The 14,728-nt window shown below is 43.0% G+C and overlaps 1 long non-coding RNA gene across 1 annotated transcript in view; it reads left to right on the forward strand.

Moving 5' to 3' along the window:
- LOC144578124 (uncharacterized) overlaps positions 1-14,728 on the forward strand; it is a 135,981-nt gene that overhangs the window by 6,706 nt on the left and 114,547 nt on the right. The gene's annotated exons all lie outside the window — the stretch shown is intronic.

The following is a 14,728-nucleotide window of genomic DNA, read 5'->3' on the forward strand; positions in this document are numbered from 1 at the left end:
TATCATCTAATTTAAATTGTGTATTCATATTTCCCCAATTTTCTCTAACATGAATTTTTAAATTGGTACTTTAGAACCAGAATTTAATCAGAGTTCATACATTGCATTTAGTAGTATGATTTTTACTCTCTTTCATTCTAAAACAATCCCATTTATGTTTTAAAAAATTATATCGGCCGGGCGCGATGGCTTAAGCGTGTAATCCCAGCGCTTTGGGAGGCTGAGGTGGGTGGATCACCAGGTCCGAGATTATCCTGGCCAACATGGTGAAACCTTGTCTCTACTAAAAATACAAAAAATTAGCCAGGCGTGGTGGCACATGCCTGTATTCCCAGCTACTTGGGAGGCTGAGACAGGAGAATTGCTTGAACCTCCACAGGAGGTGGAGGTTGCAGTGAGCTGAGAATGCACCATTGCACTCCAGCCTGGGCAACAAGAGTGAAACTCCGTCTCAAAAAAAAAAAAAAAAAAAAAAAAAAAAAATTATGTCATCAGGAGCCAGGCCAACTGTAATGTAGAATGTCTTACCTGATTTGTCTGACCATTTCTTTGTGGTGTCATTTAACTTTAAAAACACATATGCAGCCCTTGTATTTTCTGTACCATTTCTTTGTGGTGTTATTTAACTTTAAAAACACATATGCAGCCCTTGTATTTTCTGTAAACTAAAAATTAATTTTAAAAGCGTGATTAGATTTGTTTAATAATTTTAGTAGAGGATGCTCATCGTTTTATTTATTTATTTTTTCTTTTTTTAAATTTTTTATTGGATTTTAGGTTTTGGGGTACATGAGCAGAGCATGCAAGACAGTTGAAATGATGCTCATTGTTTTAAATGAACAAATATCATGTCTTAGTCCCTTCAGGGTTTGCCTTTTGAATTTCAATATGTTCTCTTTCTCCCCTTTTTTCTCAAAAAGCTTATTTGGAAAATTGCATTTTTTTTGCACAGCTATTACTACTGAACTATTTCACAAACTCATTTTGAAAGTCAAAAACTGAGCACTGAGCCTTTCTCTTTGTAATCCAGCTACACTAACCCTAATTTTCTCTGAGGTGATGCACGTCTATCACCGGGAAGAAAAATGGAGTACCAGGAAATGCACAAAGGAAAAGCACCCTGACGAATGTTTTCAGCCTTAGGCTCCACACCACTAAAGAACATTGCCACCTGCTGTAGGGGATGAAGCTTCTGAAGCACATGAGACATAAGAGGAAGCAGAGGTTACGCCCTCCAAGGTCTTGCTCCACAGAACTGGAATGACACGCTCTGAAGAATCCCAGACCGCATTCCAGATGCACCCTGTGGAAACATGGGACTTTGGTCCTTTTCCAATGCCAGGTCACAGGAGAAAGCTCATTTTGCAGATACAGTTACTAGCAGGGCCACCATCCTTAACATTTTTCTGTTGACTCAGATCTCATGATGTGAAGAAGGATAAATCACCTAACTATGAACTTCCCCTTGATTCTGAATAGAATCTTATAATAGCCTCTCCTGTTATGACTTTCCCAGTAGTCTAGTGAATTCAGTAGGGAATAAACCATTTGTTTCCATTTCATAGGGGGAAAAATACCCCAGTCTTGGACTTTTTCTTTTTTCAAACAATGTTTATCGAACCCTTATTGTGAACTAGGAGCTGTATTAGGCTCTGAGAATACTCAGTTAGCCTCAGCCCACATGATGCCTATAGTAGGGAAGAAGATACATAAACAGACACTTTTATTATAAAATGGTAGAAAGTATTACTAGGCGTCAAAAGGTCAAAGTTGAAGGGTATAACTCAGCCTTCCTGGAAGGGCTGAGACTTGAGCCAAGACTTGAAGGATGGGCAAAAGCCAGATGCCAAGTGGGGAGAAGAGCTCTGTTGGTCTGTTCACTGTGGTATCCCTACCACCCCAGCACATGGTCTAGTACGTGGCAGACATTTAATACAGTAAATTTGCAAAAGAAATCTCAGCAGAGGAAATGTTATAAGCACAAACAAGGCATGGGAAACTAGAAATAGTTTGGATTTACCAGAAGATTAATCCTTAGTTTCCTGTGAGAAACTAACAGAAGCTATGGACCTTCTTCCTAGCAAAATTAACATACATTCAACATTTAACAGATAATTTTAGGGGATACAGATATGCCTGAATCTTGTGTACACTGAGAAATCTTTGTTGTAGGGAATTGGGAGCATTGAGGTTTTTTAAAAAAAAATCTTTATTTTATTGTATTATAAAGTAGGGGAATGACATAACTTGGTTACTTTGGCTGCATTGTGAAGGATGGGCTTAAGGGCAATAATACTAGAGGTGGCAGTTCACTTAAGAGGTTGCCGAAATAATTCTGGGTGAGTTAGCCAGACCTAGCAGTGAAGACACAGGCATGGATAACAGTAGTGGGGTGAAGAATAAGCAGTAAAACTGGCACTTGCGGGCCGGGCGCGGTGGCTCAAGCCTGTAATCCCAGCACTTTGGGAGGCCGAGGCGGGTGGATCACAAGGTCAAGAGATCGAGACCATCCTGGTCAACATGGTGAAGCCCCGTCTCTACTAAAAATTACAAAAAATTAGCTGGGCACGGTGGCACATGCCTGTAATCCCAGCTATTCAGGAGGCTGAGGCAGGAGAATTGCCTGAACCCAGGGGGCGGAGGTTGCTGTGAGCCGAGATTGCGCCATTGCACTCCAGCCTGGGTAACAAGAGCGAAACTCCGTCTCAAAAAAAAAAAAAAACAAAAAACTGGCACTTGCTGGTGTTTGGTGTGATTTGAGAGTAAGGAATGGGAAGGAGCTAAGGTTGACTTTCAGGTTTTCTGAAAGACAGGGCAGATGGTGGTAGTAGTGATTGCAACAGGAAATGCAGGAAAACAGGTTTGGGTAGGAATGGGCTGATGGAGGGTCTGAGGACAGGAGAAATGAGGAGTTTGGGTTTGGCCATGTTGAGATCACTTGAGGCAACCAGGTAATGATAGATAGGAGTGAAGTGGAAGGATAATGGGGAGATGCTGTAAACTTAAAGGAGCAAAGGATTATGGGAGAGTGGAGTGGAGGTCCAGCATATCTTTTTGCTTAATTGGACAGAGACGAGGACTGATGGCCACTGAGTCTAGGAATATGGGGAGTGGGATCATAAGGCAGCTCCTCAAACAAGGGTTGGCAGATGGCCAGTGTCTTCAGGAGCTGTGTTAATTTCCCAGGGCTGCCACAACCAAGTACCACAAATTGGGTGACTTAAAACAACTGGAATTTATTGTCTTACAGTTCTCGGAGCTAGAAGTCAGAAATCAGGGTGAGGCAGGAGAATAAGGTCTGAAGGCAGGGGACCTAAGGCCATTTCTTGCAGACTTCCTATAACTAAATTGAAAGGGAAACTCTAACTTTCCATGCCTAAGTAACAAAAGGACCACAGGCTATTCCCTTTGCAAACCCCCACCTTTTCGGTGTGGCAGATGGGAAATTGAAAGTACCTCAATTTGCATAGGAGTATAACTTTGTTTGCATAGGAGTGTAACTTTGTAACTTCACTGTAGCCTCTGGCTGCTGTCCACAACCAATCAGACTGATTGCAGGCCAGTCTTTGCATAGAAGTGCAACTTTGTAACTTCACTTCAGCCTCTGACTGGGGGCTACCATTTCATTTACATGAGGTGAGCTCCAAGTTGCCAATGGGAAACCTCTAGGGGGTATTTGAACTGGAGAAGTTTCTGTATCCCAGCCCATGAGCCGGCTTATGCTGCTTCCACCCTGTGGAGTGTACTTTAACTTTCAATCAATCCCTGCTTTCATTCCTTCGTTGTTTCATTGCTTCCTGGCTTTGCTATGATTTTCATCAAATTCTTTGTTCAAAATGCCAAGAACCTGGACAACTTGCAGTCAAGACCCTCTACCAGTAACAAAGGTGCTGGCAGGATCATGCTTCCTGTGAAACCTAGGGAAATCCTTCTGCCTGTTTCTAGTTTCTGGTGGTTTGCAGGCAATCTTTAGCATTCTTTGGCTTATGGAAGCATCATCTTACTCTCTGCCTGTGTTATCGCATGGAACCCTGGGTCTGTGTTGTCATATGGCCCTCTTATAAGGACCCTAGTCATACAGGATTAGAGACACGTGCTGCTCCAGAAATGTCCTCATCTTAACTAATTACATCGGCAATGGCCCTATTTCCAAATAAGGTCACATTCTAAGGTACTGGGGTAGGGACTTCAATATACCTTTTTCAGGGGACAGGTTTTACCCATAGCAGGGAAGATACTGTTTTTAGCTCAAGGATAAAACAGAGGGAACATTCTTCAGAGATTTGGGGAGTGGGGGGAGTTAGACTCCAAAAGTCCCAAGTGAAATGGTTGGGGATATTGGGGGGGGGATGGTGGTGGGGTTCTGATCAGAGGGGAGGTGAGAGGAAGAGCTAACTGACATTCTGGGTGATAGAACTGGTGGAAATGTGAAGCATGGGGTGTTAGCATGAGGAACCCACTGCAGCTCTGGTTTGAGGGCAGTCTTGGCGGACCAGCCGTTTGGTGGGGTGAGAACACACTCTGCCAGAGGGGACTCTGGGTAGAGGAGCATCCCATGGAATGCACCTGACTGCTGTTGCTTGGTCAGCTTCCGCTTCTGGATGTTAGTTTGCTGAAAAAGAATCACCTACTTTTTGCAGATTTTCAGAGTTTTCTCCACAGTGGCTGAAATTTCCTAAAAGCTGCCAGTGTCACTGTTGGTTTTTAAATTATTTTCTTCTTGCTGCTTCTAGCAGGCAGGAAGCAATAACAGTCTGAGAGGTGCTTCTGTGCTTATAACTTTGTTATTTTCTTTGGGATTTTGAAGGGTTCTTCTACTCCCAAAAAACTTTAGAAAGTAAGTTCAATGAATAAACCTGTTATTAGAGAAAACCCTCGCTATCTACTTATTCCTTTCTTATTACCCTTATGAATTCCAAAACAACAGAGTGCAAGGTAAAAGGTGGTATGTCAAAAGACTGTCACTGAGTTGCAAATGCATTCTGGGTAGGGGCTCTATATTGTTAGCCTTTCTAAAAATTCTCCTCTTTATGCAAAGGGCAAAGAGAGCTGATGCTTGGGCCACTGCTCTGCATTTCACTTGCTTGCACTCTTTATTAGATAATTTCTTAGTTGTAGTTCCAGTCACTTTATATCCTATTTGATCCTTTTTTTTTTTCTTTGAAGAGTTTTGCTGTCGTCACCCAGGCTGGAGTGCAATGGGGTGATCTCGGCTCACTGCAACCTCCGCCTCCCGGGTTCAAGCAATTCTCCTGCTTCAGCTTCCTGAGTAGCTGGGATTGCAGGCACCCCACCATGCCCAGCTAATTTTTGTATTTTTAGTAGAGATGGGGTTTTACCACATTGGCCAGGCTGGTCTCAAACTCCTGGTCTCAGGCAATCCACCTGCCTCTGCCTCCCAAAGTGCTGGATTACAAGCATGAGCCATTGCACCTGGCCTATTTGATCCATTTTTATGAAGGATTATACAGATGTACTCTGATAGACATAGTTTCATAAAAAGAAGCCTCTACCCAGGTGTGTAAGCTTAAATACCAGTACAGGAAGAATTGTTAAATGATGTTTTGTGGCAGCTAGAGAGACTGCATCTGTTGAGTAGGGTGGTAAGTGGTATGGCACAGATCTGGAGTTAAGGTGGTTTCTTCCTTGTTATTGTAAAAATGATGGTTGGAGCTATTTTCAAAAAACTCATAAGAAGGGATGATTATATACATGTGTGTTGCAATTCATGTGTACAAAGACCAGGGACTTAGGGATGCTGACTGTCACTTAGAGCAGTGTTTTGCAAAGTTTGATAAGCACACGAAATGCCTGGGCATTTTTTAAAATGCAGATTCTGATTCACCATATCTGGGATGGGTCCTGAGATTCAGCATTTCTAACAACCGCCCCCCTCCCCCACCCGCTGCCAGGTGATGTTGATGCTGCTGGTCCAGAGACCACACTTGGAGGAGCAAAGACCTAGGGAACCTCTTGAGGAAGCACCTTGATAGCATTGCAGTGTGATCCTCAGCCTAAATCCTTCAATTGCAACTTTGAAATCCAGAAACAATAAAAGCCAAAAGTATTTTTATAACCTTTGGAGGCAAACCCGATTTGAACTCATGTGAAACTACTCATAATACTTATTTCCTATTTTGCACAAATGTTCATGTTTTCATTGCATAAAGATTGGTGTATATGATTATGGGAAACTGCCCTAGACTCCACTGGGGGATGAAGTTATTTATATGAGGCACAAGACCATATTCTAGAATCTAAAAAATTTCTAAATTCAGAAACACCTCTAACTCCCAGTTTGTGGACCTGTGACAATTTTGGGGATACTTACTTCATCCATAGCCTTCCTTCTTCTTCTAGAAATTGTTCTCAACTTCATGAAGCTGGGCCTACTCTGTCCTCCTACTCCCAGCTCCCTCCACCAGCCACAGATAATTTGATCAGGGCTGGATACTCGACCCAAATTGGGCCAATCAGATTTTCTTTGTGAGACTGTAGAATTTGTATTCATGGATGTTCATCTTGGGTTCAGGGACTGAGGCAGGTGAGAAGCAGTTTTCTGAAGCTGCATATCTGAGAAGCAGAGAAAGTAGATCTGGAGAGAGAGAAAGAGAGGAAGAGAGGGCATGTGTGCACCAGAGAAACAGATGTAAAGAGAGAAACAGAAAGGAGTGTGCATGCAGCCTGAGAGTGGGAGAGGAGAGCATCAGCAGGAGTGTCAGATGCAGACTGCGATGCTGTAATATAATTAGAAATATATATTTGGTCTTTGTCTCTGGTTCCTGGCACAGAGCTTCTAAAACCTTTGTAACTTCTTGAGCGTAGGGGGTCAGAGGAGTATGTTTTGTTGTAATATTTGGCTTTTGTCCCTGGTTCCTGGCACAGAATTTCTAAAATCCTTGGAATTTCCTGAATGAGAGAAACAACTTTTGTCATTTTTAATAAGCCTCTTGCAATCATACCTGAGTTTATGTGAATGGGTTGATTCTTGGAGGGTGCAGGCTGATTACCAGAGGAACCAGCCAGGTGATTAGAAGATTGGAATTTCCAGCCCCGCCTGCTGACCTGTGGGAAGGGGAGAAGGGATGGAGGTGGAGATTGAGTTCAATCACCAGTGGCCAGTGATTTAATCATTCATGCCTATGAAATGGAACCTCCATAATGACCCTCAATGATGGGGTTGGAGAGTTTCCTGGTGGTAAACACATCTATGCACCAGGATGAAGGCACACCCTGACCCCAGCAGTTCATAAGCTCCTTCACTCCGGAGCCTGTGGGCCCTTACTCTATATTTCTACCTGGCTGCTCATTTGTGTTTTTTATAATAAGACAGGAAGCATAAGTAAAGTTCTCCCCTGCATTCTGTGAACCATTGTAGCAAATTATTAAACCTGAGGAATGGGTTCTGGACAAGTCAGAAAAAAGTGTGAATAACCTGGGGACCAACTGCTTGCAATTGGCATTTGAAATGAGAGGCAGTATCATGGGACTAAGCTTCTAATCTGTCGGGTCTGCAATAACTCTGGCTAGTTACTGTCAGAATCAAATTCAATTTTAAGGCACCCAGTTAGTGTCCATGTAGAACTGGATTATTGCTTGGTGTGGAAAACCCATTTGGAATAGAGAAACAGTTTCTCCTAGTACAGACCAAGAGTGAAGGCAGAGGCTTCAATCCTGATGGCTTTCCAGTTTCTGGTTTTCAGTCCCAACAGCCCTTTCTTCCCTTGAGTTCTGTGGCATACAACTACCATCTTATAATCATTTTTTTACATTTTGTTAATGCTAGATAGAGTGGGTTTCACTGACCAAAAGGCCTTAACTAACACACTAACATAACTTTTTCTGTTAGTGCAGTCAAAAATTTTTTTTGACTCTAGAGGATGGATATGCAAATCAGATTCCCAAGAGAATGCTGGTTTATTAATTTCCATGCAGAATAACTGCCAATGGGACCAGAAGACTCCTGCTCACAGGTCAGTTTGTTCCCTCCTGGTAGGAATATCTGCACAGCAAGCCAGATTATTATGAGAAGGCTGCTCGATGAGTGCAGACAGAATCAGATAATAAGGGGATCTGAGCAGACTGTCTCCAAGCTAGCCAGGATGGCTGGAGGCCCTTTTCCTTACTTTCAGGATGGAGCAAACCTGCCAAGCAGTGTACACATGTGCCTGTGCTTGGGAATCCTTGGAAAATAGGCCAGCTCACTAAAACGAGTTCAGCCATAAGCCAAGTCAGCGAATGAGCCATTTACCTAAAATGAGTATTTGTTAAAACATTTCATGTGTGACGAGACGGTTTCTGTAGCTTTCTGAGTCTTTTCTCCCTATGGTGACTGGTGACTGTTTTATGTTGTGCAGTTCTTATACCTTTCTCCTTTTTGCTTCCCTTCTCTTTCCTCTTCTCTTCCTCTCCTTCTCCCTTTCCTACCCCATCTTTTCTTCCTGCTTTCTCTTCTTATTTCAAAGATATGTTTGCCTACTTGTCTAAGGTTGTCAACCTCCCCTAATTCATGCTCCCATCACCACACCATCTCCTAGAGCTCAAGACTGGTGTCTTGAGTGCTAGGGCAGCCATAAAGCCAGAAATAGTGCTGGATGGAGAAAATGAGTGGAGCAGAGCTGAGAGAGAGAGAGAGAGAGAGAGAGAGAGAGAGAGAGAGAGAGCGAGCGCATGTGTGTGATGGGTATGTATGTTGATGGGGGGAAGCTGAAGGGCAAGAGCCAGACACTCCAGAAAACTGGAAGCACTCAGACCAAAGCAGCAGGGGCAAGACTATCAACTGGAAATCAGACCAAGAGTCTAAAACGGGATAAGAGACTGGATTGAAGTAAGGAGATAATAATAGTTGTTTTGTATTTCTATTGCCCATTACCTATCTTATAACTTTCTATTTTTCTAAAATTGCAGTATGTGCATGTGCCTTTTGGAAACATTTGTGTAATGTTGAATTGGCATAAATCTAGAGTTGCTCAACTCAGGGGGTGTTTTATTTATGATTCATCAACTTTCCCCTTTCTTCTTTTTAGCTTCTCCTTCCTGCTGCTTATTGTTTGCATCTTAGACTTTTGTGCACTAGATGTCATTATTAAGCACATTAACCCAAATTCAATGTTTGTTGCTCTGTAATGAGGCATTTCTGTGTTGACAGTGGAAGTGAAAAAAATAAGACATTCATTAGAAACATATTAAGCTCGATTGCAGTTTATAGCTTGTGACACCTAAAGGACAAAGTAATACTGGACTACAAATATTAACCCACATTATATTTTCAGCCTCTTTTATTTATTTATTTTTTTTGAGACGGCATTTTGCTCTTGTTACCCAGGCTGGAGTGCAATGGCGCAACCTCAGCTCACCGCAACCTCCGCCTCCTGGGTTCAGGCAATTCTCCTGCCTCAGCCTCCTGAGTAGCTGGGATTACAGGCACACGCCACCATGCCCAGCTAATTTTTTGTATTTTTAGTAGAGACAGGGTTTTACCATGTTGACCAGGATGGTCTCGATCTGTTGACATTATGATCCACCCACCTCGGCCTCCCAAAGTGCTGGGATTACAGGCGTGAGCCACCACGCCCGGCCCTCAGCCTCTTTTAAACCAAATAAAGCCTGTCTTAACCAAGTAAGGCTTTTTCCATCACAAAAATTATATATATATTTGTATTTCTTTTCTGTTATTGATGTAACAATCACAATTTAGTGGTTTAAGACAACATACCTCTTTTTATTTCTTTAAGTAAGATAGGGTCTGGCTCTGTTTCCCAGGCTGAAGTGCAGTGGCATGATCATGGCTCACTGCGGCCTCAACCTCTGGGGCTCAAGAGATCCTCCCATCTTAAGCTCCCAAGTAGCTGGGACTACAGATCTATACCACCATGCTCAGCTAATTTTATTTTTTGTAGATGCAGGGTCTCACCATGTTGCTCAGATTGGTCTCAAACTCTTGGGCTCAAGTGATCCTCCTGTCTCAGCCTCCCAAAGTGCTGGGATTACAGGCATGAGCCACTGCACCTGGCCCACAAATTTATTATTTTACAGTTCTAAAGATCAGAAGTCTTAAAATCAAGGTGTCTTAAGAGATGTGTCCCTTCTGAAGGCATTAGGAGAAAATATTTCCTTATCATTCCCAGTTTCTGGAGGCCACCTGCATGCCTTCACTCAGGGTCCCTTACCGCATCTTTTTTTTTTCACCGTAACTGTACATGTCAAGGAACCCTTCCTGCATCTTTAAAGCCAGGAGTATTGTTCCTTCAAATCTGTTTCTCTGACTACACCCCCTTCTTCTGTCACCACATCAACTGTCTTCTCTCTTGCCCCTCTGCCTACCTCTTATAAGGACCCTTGTGATTATATTAGGCCTACCTGGACAATCCAGGTTCTCTCCCCATTTTGAGCTCTAAATCACATCTGCAAACTCCCTTTTACTATGTAAAGTAACATATTTACAGGTTCTGGGGATTGGGATGTGGACATCTTTGGGGTGGTCTACCATAATACTCCTTTCTACTGTTTAGCCTACCATTATATTAATTTATAAAGCATTAAAAAAGGGTTCAGAAACAAAGAAAGAAGAAAAATGTAACTCATTGTTGTACTACTGAAAGATAAATAAAAAGAACATTTCCTTCTAACTTTAAAAAGAGAATAGTTTTTACATAGTTATAACTATGTATACAATTTGAGATCTTGTTTTTTTACTAAATATTATATCACTCTACCTTCCATGTTAGTCTATAGGCTGAGCAAACATTTTTATTGACTATACAATATTCCATTGAGTGTATATACTATATTTTACTTCAGCTTTTCTTTATTTTTGAAAATTTATGATGTTTTTAATTTTTTGATATAAATAACCCTGGGACAAATATTTTTGTTTATAAGGACTTTTGTGTTTGTGTTTGTAAGTTTTTCTCAAGATGGATTCCCCGATGCAGAATTACTCTATCAAAGGCTTTTCACAGGCCAGGCACAGTGGCTCATGCCTGTAATCCCAGCACTTTGGGAGGCCAAAGTGGGTGGATCACGAGGTCAGGAGATGGAGACCATCTTGCCCAACATGGTGAAACCCCATCTCTACTAAAAATATAAAAATTAGCTGGCCATGGTGGTGCACACCTGTAGTCCCAGCTACTCAGGAGGATGAGGCAGGAGAATTGCTTGAACCCAGGAGGTGGAGGTTGCAGTGAGCCAACATCGCACCACTGCACTCCAGCCTGGTGACAGAGTGAGATTCTGTCTCAAAAACAAAAACAAACAAACAAACAAAAACCCAACAACAAAATACTTTTCACCGGAAATTTTTTCAAAGCGTTTATACCAATTTTTAGAACCAGCAGAAATAAGTCAGTGCCCATTTACTATATTCTCACCAGCACCAAATAAAGCAACAGAATATATATCTGATGGAATATCTATCTGGTGGAATATATATCTGGGGAAACAAATATCTGGTGGCGTAGATATCTTTTGTTTTAATTTGCATTGGACTATTTTCAAGGGAGACTGAACATTTTTTCATGAGATTCTTTGCCAGCTAGCTGTAATGTTTTTTTTTTTTTTGAAATGGAGTCTCATCTCTGTTACCCAGGCTGGAGTACAGTGGCTGGATCTTGGTCACTGCTGTCTTCGCCTCCTGGGTTCAAGCGATTCTCCTGTCTCAGCCTCCCGAGTAGCTGGGATTACAGGCATGCACCATCATGCCTGGCTAATTTTTGTATTTTTAGTAGAGACAGGGTTTCACCATGTTAGCCAGGCTGGTCTCGAACTCCTGACATCTTGATCCACCCATCTTGGCCTCCTAAAGTGCTGGTATTACAGGCATGAGCCATCATACCTGGCCTGCTAGCTATAATTCTTTGATAAATTATGAATTCAGGTCTTTACTTTTGGGAGTCTGCAGTAGTCTGTTCTTGTGTTGCTATAAAGAAATACCTAATCCAGTCTGGGGAACATAGTGAGACCCCATCTCTAAAAAACAAATGAGCCGGGCACAGTGGTATGCACTTATAGTCCCAGCTATTTGGAAGGCTGAAGTGGGAGGTTCACTTCAGCCCAGGAGTTTGAGGTTGCAGTGAGCCATGATTGCACCACTGCACACGAGCCTGGGTGAGAGAGAGAGAGAGAGAGAGAGAGAGAGAGAGAGAGAGAGAGAGAGAGAGACCGACCCTATCTCAACAACAACATGGCATCTGCTTCTGGTGAGGGTCTCAGGAAGCTTACAGTTATGGTTGAAGGTGAAGGGCAATCAGATGAATCATGTGGTGAGAGAGGAAGCCAGAGAGAGGGAAGGGTGTGGTCATAGACTCTTAAACAATCAAATCTCATGTGAACTAACTGAGCAAGAACTGACTTATCACCAAGAGGTGTTAACCATTCATGAGGGATCTGCTCTCATGATCCAATTACCTCCCACCAGGCAATCACATTGGGACTCATATTTCAACATGAGATTTGGAGGGGACAAACATCCCAATCATATCATTCTGCCTCTGCCTCCCCAAATCTCATGTCCTTCTCACATTTCAAAATATAATCATGCCTTCATCATAGTCCTCCAAAGTCTTAACTCAGAAGTCCCAAGTCCCAAGTCTCATCTGGAGATGGGTTCCTTCCACCTATGAACCTGTAGGTCAAAAACGAGTTATTCACTTCCCAGATACAATGGTGGTACAGGCACTGGGAACATTACTATTTTAAAAGGGAGGAATCGGCCAAAAGAAAGGGGCAACAGACTCTGAGCAAGTCTAAAACCTAGCAGAGCAGCCATTAAATCTCAAAGCTCCAAATTAATCTCCTTTGACACCATGTCCTCCATCCAGGGAACACTAGAGCAGGAGTGGGCTCCCAGGGCCTTGGCAGCTCCACTTCTGTGGCTTTGCTGGATGCAGCCCAAGTGACTGCTCTGATGGGCTGGAGTCCAATGCTTGCAGCTTTTCCAGGCTGAGGATGTAAGCTGCTGTGGGCTCCACCATTCTTGGGCCTGGAGAGTGACAGCCCTTTCCCAAAGCTCTGCTAGGCAGTGCCTTAGTGGGTACTCAGTGTGGGGGCTCTTACCCCACATTTCCTCTCAGGTCTGCCCTAGTAGAAGCTCTCTGCCAGGGCTCTGCCCCTTGGCCAGGCTTCTGTCCCAGCACCTAGGCTCTAAAATTGAAATGGAAGCTGCTAAGCCTCATTCATTCTTACATTGTGTGTGCCTACAGGCTTAAAACTGTGTGAAAGTTGCCCAGGCTTATAGCTTTCACCCTCTGAAGCAGCAGCCTGAGCTATATCTGGGCCTCTTTGAGCTAAGGCTGGAGCCAGAGCACCTGGGATGTGGGGAGCAGTGTTCTAAGGCTGAGCAGGACAGTAAGGACCTGGATCTGGCCTTTGAAACCATTCTTTCCACCTAGGCCTCCAAGCCTGTGATGGGAGGGGCTGTCCCCAAGATCTCTGAAATGCCTTTGAGGTCTTTTGATTATTGTATTAGATATTAGCACTTGGCACCCTTTTAGTCATGCTAATCCCCCTAGCAAGTGGTTGCTCCACAGCCTGTTTATATTCCTTTCTGAAAAATGCTATTTTATTCTCTGCCACATGGCTGGCTGCAAGTTTTCCAAACGTTTATGCTTTGTTTCCCTTTTAAATATAAGTTTCAACTTTAAGTCATTTCTTTTCTTTCTTTCTTTTTTTTTTTTTTTTTTTGAGATGGAGTTTCACTTTTGTTACCCAGGTTGGAGTGCAATGGTGTGATCTTGGCTCACTGCAATCTCCGCCTCCTGGGTTCAGGCAATTCTGCCTCAGCCTCCTGAGTAGCTGGGATTACAGGCATGCACCACCATGCCCAGCTAATTTTTTTGTATCTTTAGTAGAGACGGGGTTTCACCATTTTAACCAGGATGGTCTCGATCTCTTGACCTCGTGATCCACCCGCCTCGGCCTCCCAAAGAACTTTAAGTCATTTCTTTGCTCCTGTATCTGATTGCAGGCTGTTAGAAGCAGGCAGACCACTTTTTGGATGCTTTGCAGCTTAGAAATTTTTCTACCAGATATCCTAGGTTGTCACTCTTAAGTTCAAATTTTCACAGATCCCTAGGACATGAACACAGTACAGCCAAATTTTTTGCTCAAGCATAACATGGGTGACCATTACTCCATTTCCCAATAACTTCCCCATTTCCTTCTGAGACCTCCTTAGCTTGGCCTTCAGTATCTGTATTTTCTATTAGCATTTAACCAGTCTCTAAGAAGTTCCACACCTTTCCTTCTCTGCCTGTCTTCTTCTGAGCCCTCCAAACTCTTCTGGCCTCTGCCTGTTACCCAGTTCTAAAGCCACTTCCACATTTTCAGGTATCTTTATAGCAATGTCTGACTCTTGAGTACCAATTTTCTGTGTTAGTCCATTCTTGGGTTGCTATAAATACCCAAGACTGGGTAATTTATAAAGAAAAGAGGTTTAATTTGGCTCACGGTTCTGCAAGCTGTATAGTAAGTGTGGGGCTGACATCTGCTCCAGGTGAGGGCCTGAGGAAGCTTACAATCATAGTGGAAGGTGAAGGGAAAGCAGATGAATTTTATGGTGAGAGAGGAAGCCACAGAGAGAGACAAGGGCGTAGTTCCAGACTCTTAAGCAATCAAATCTCATGTGAACTAACTGAACAAGAATTGATTTATCACCAAGGGGTGTTAACCATTCATGAGGGATCTGTTCCCATGATCCAGTCACCTCCCACCAGGCAATCAATAGGGAATC

Source organism: Callithrix jacchus, chromosome 10 (assembly GCF_049354715.1).
Source record: "Callithrix jacchus isolate 240 chromosome 10, calJac240_pri, whole genome shotgun sequence".
Lineage (NCBI taxonomy): Eukaryota > Metazoa > Chordata > Mammalia > Primates > Cebidae > Callithrix > Callithrix jacchus.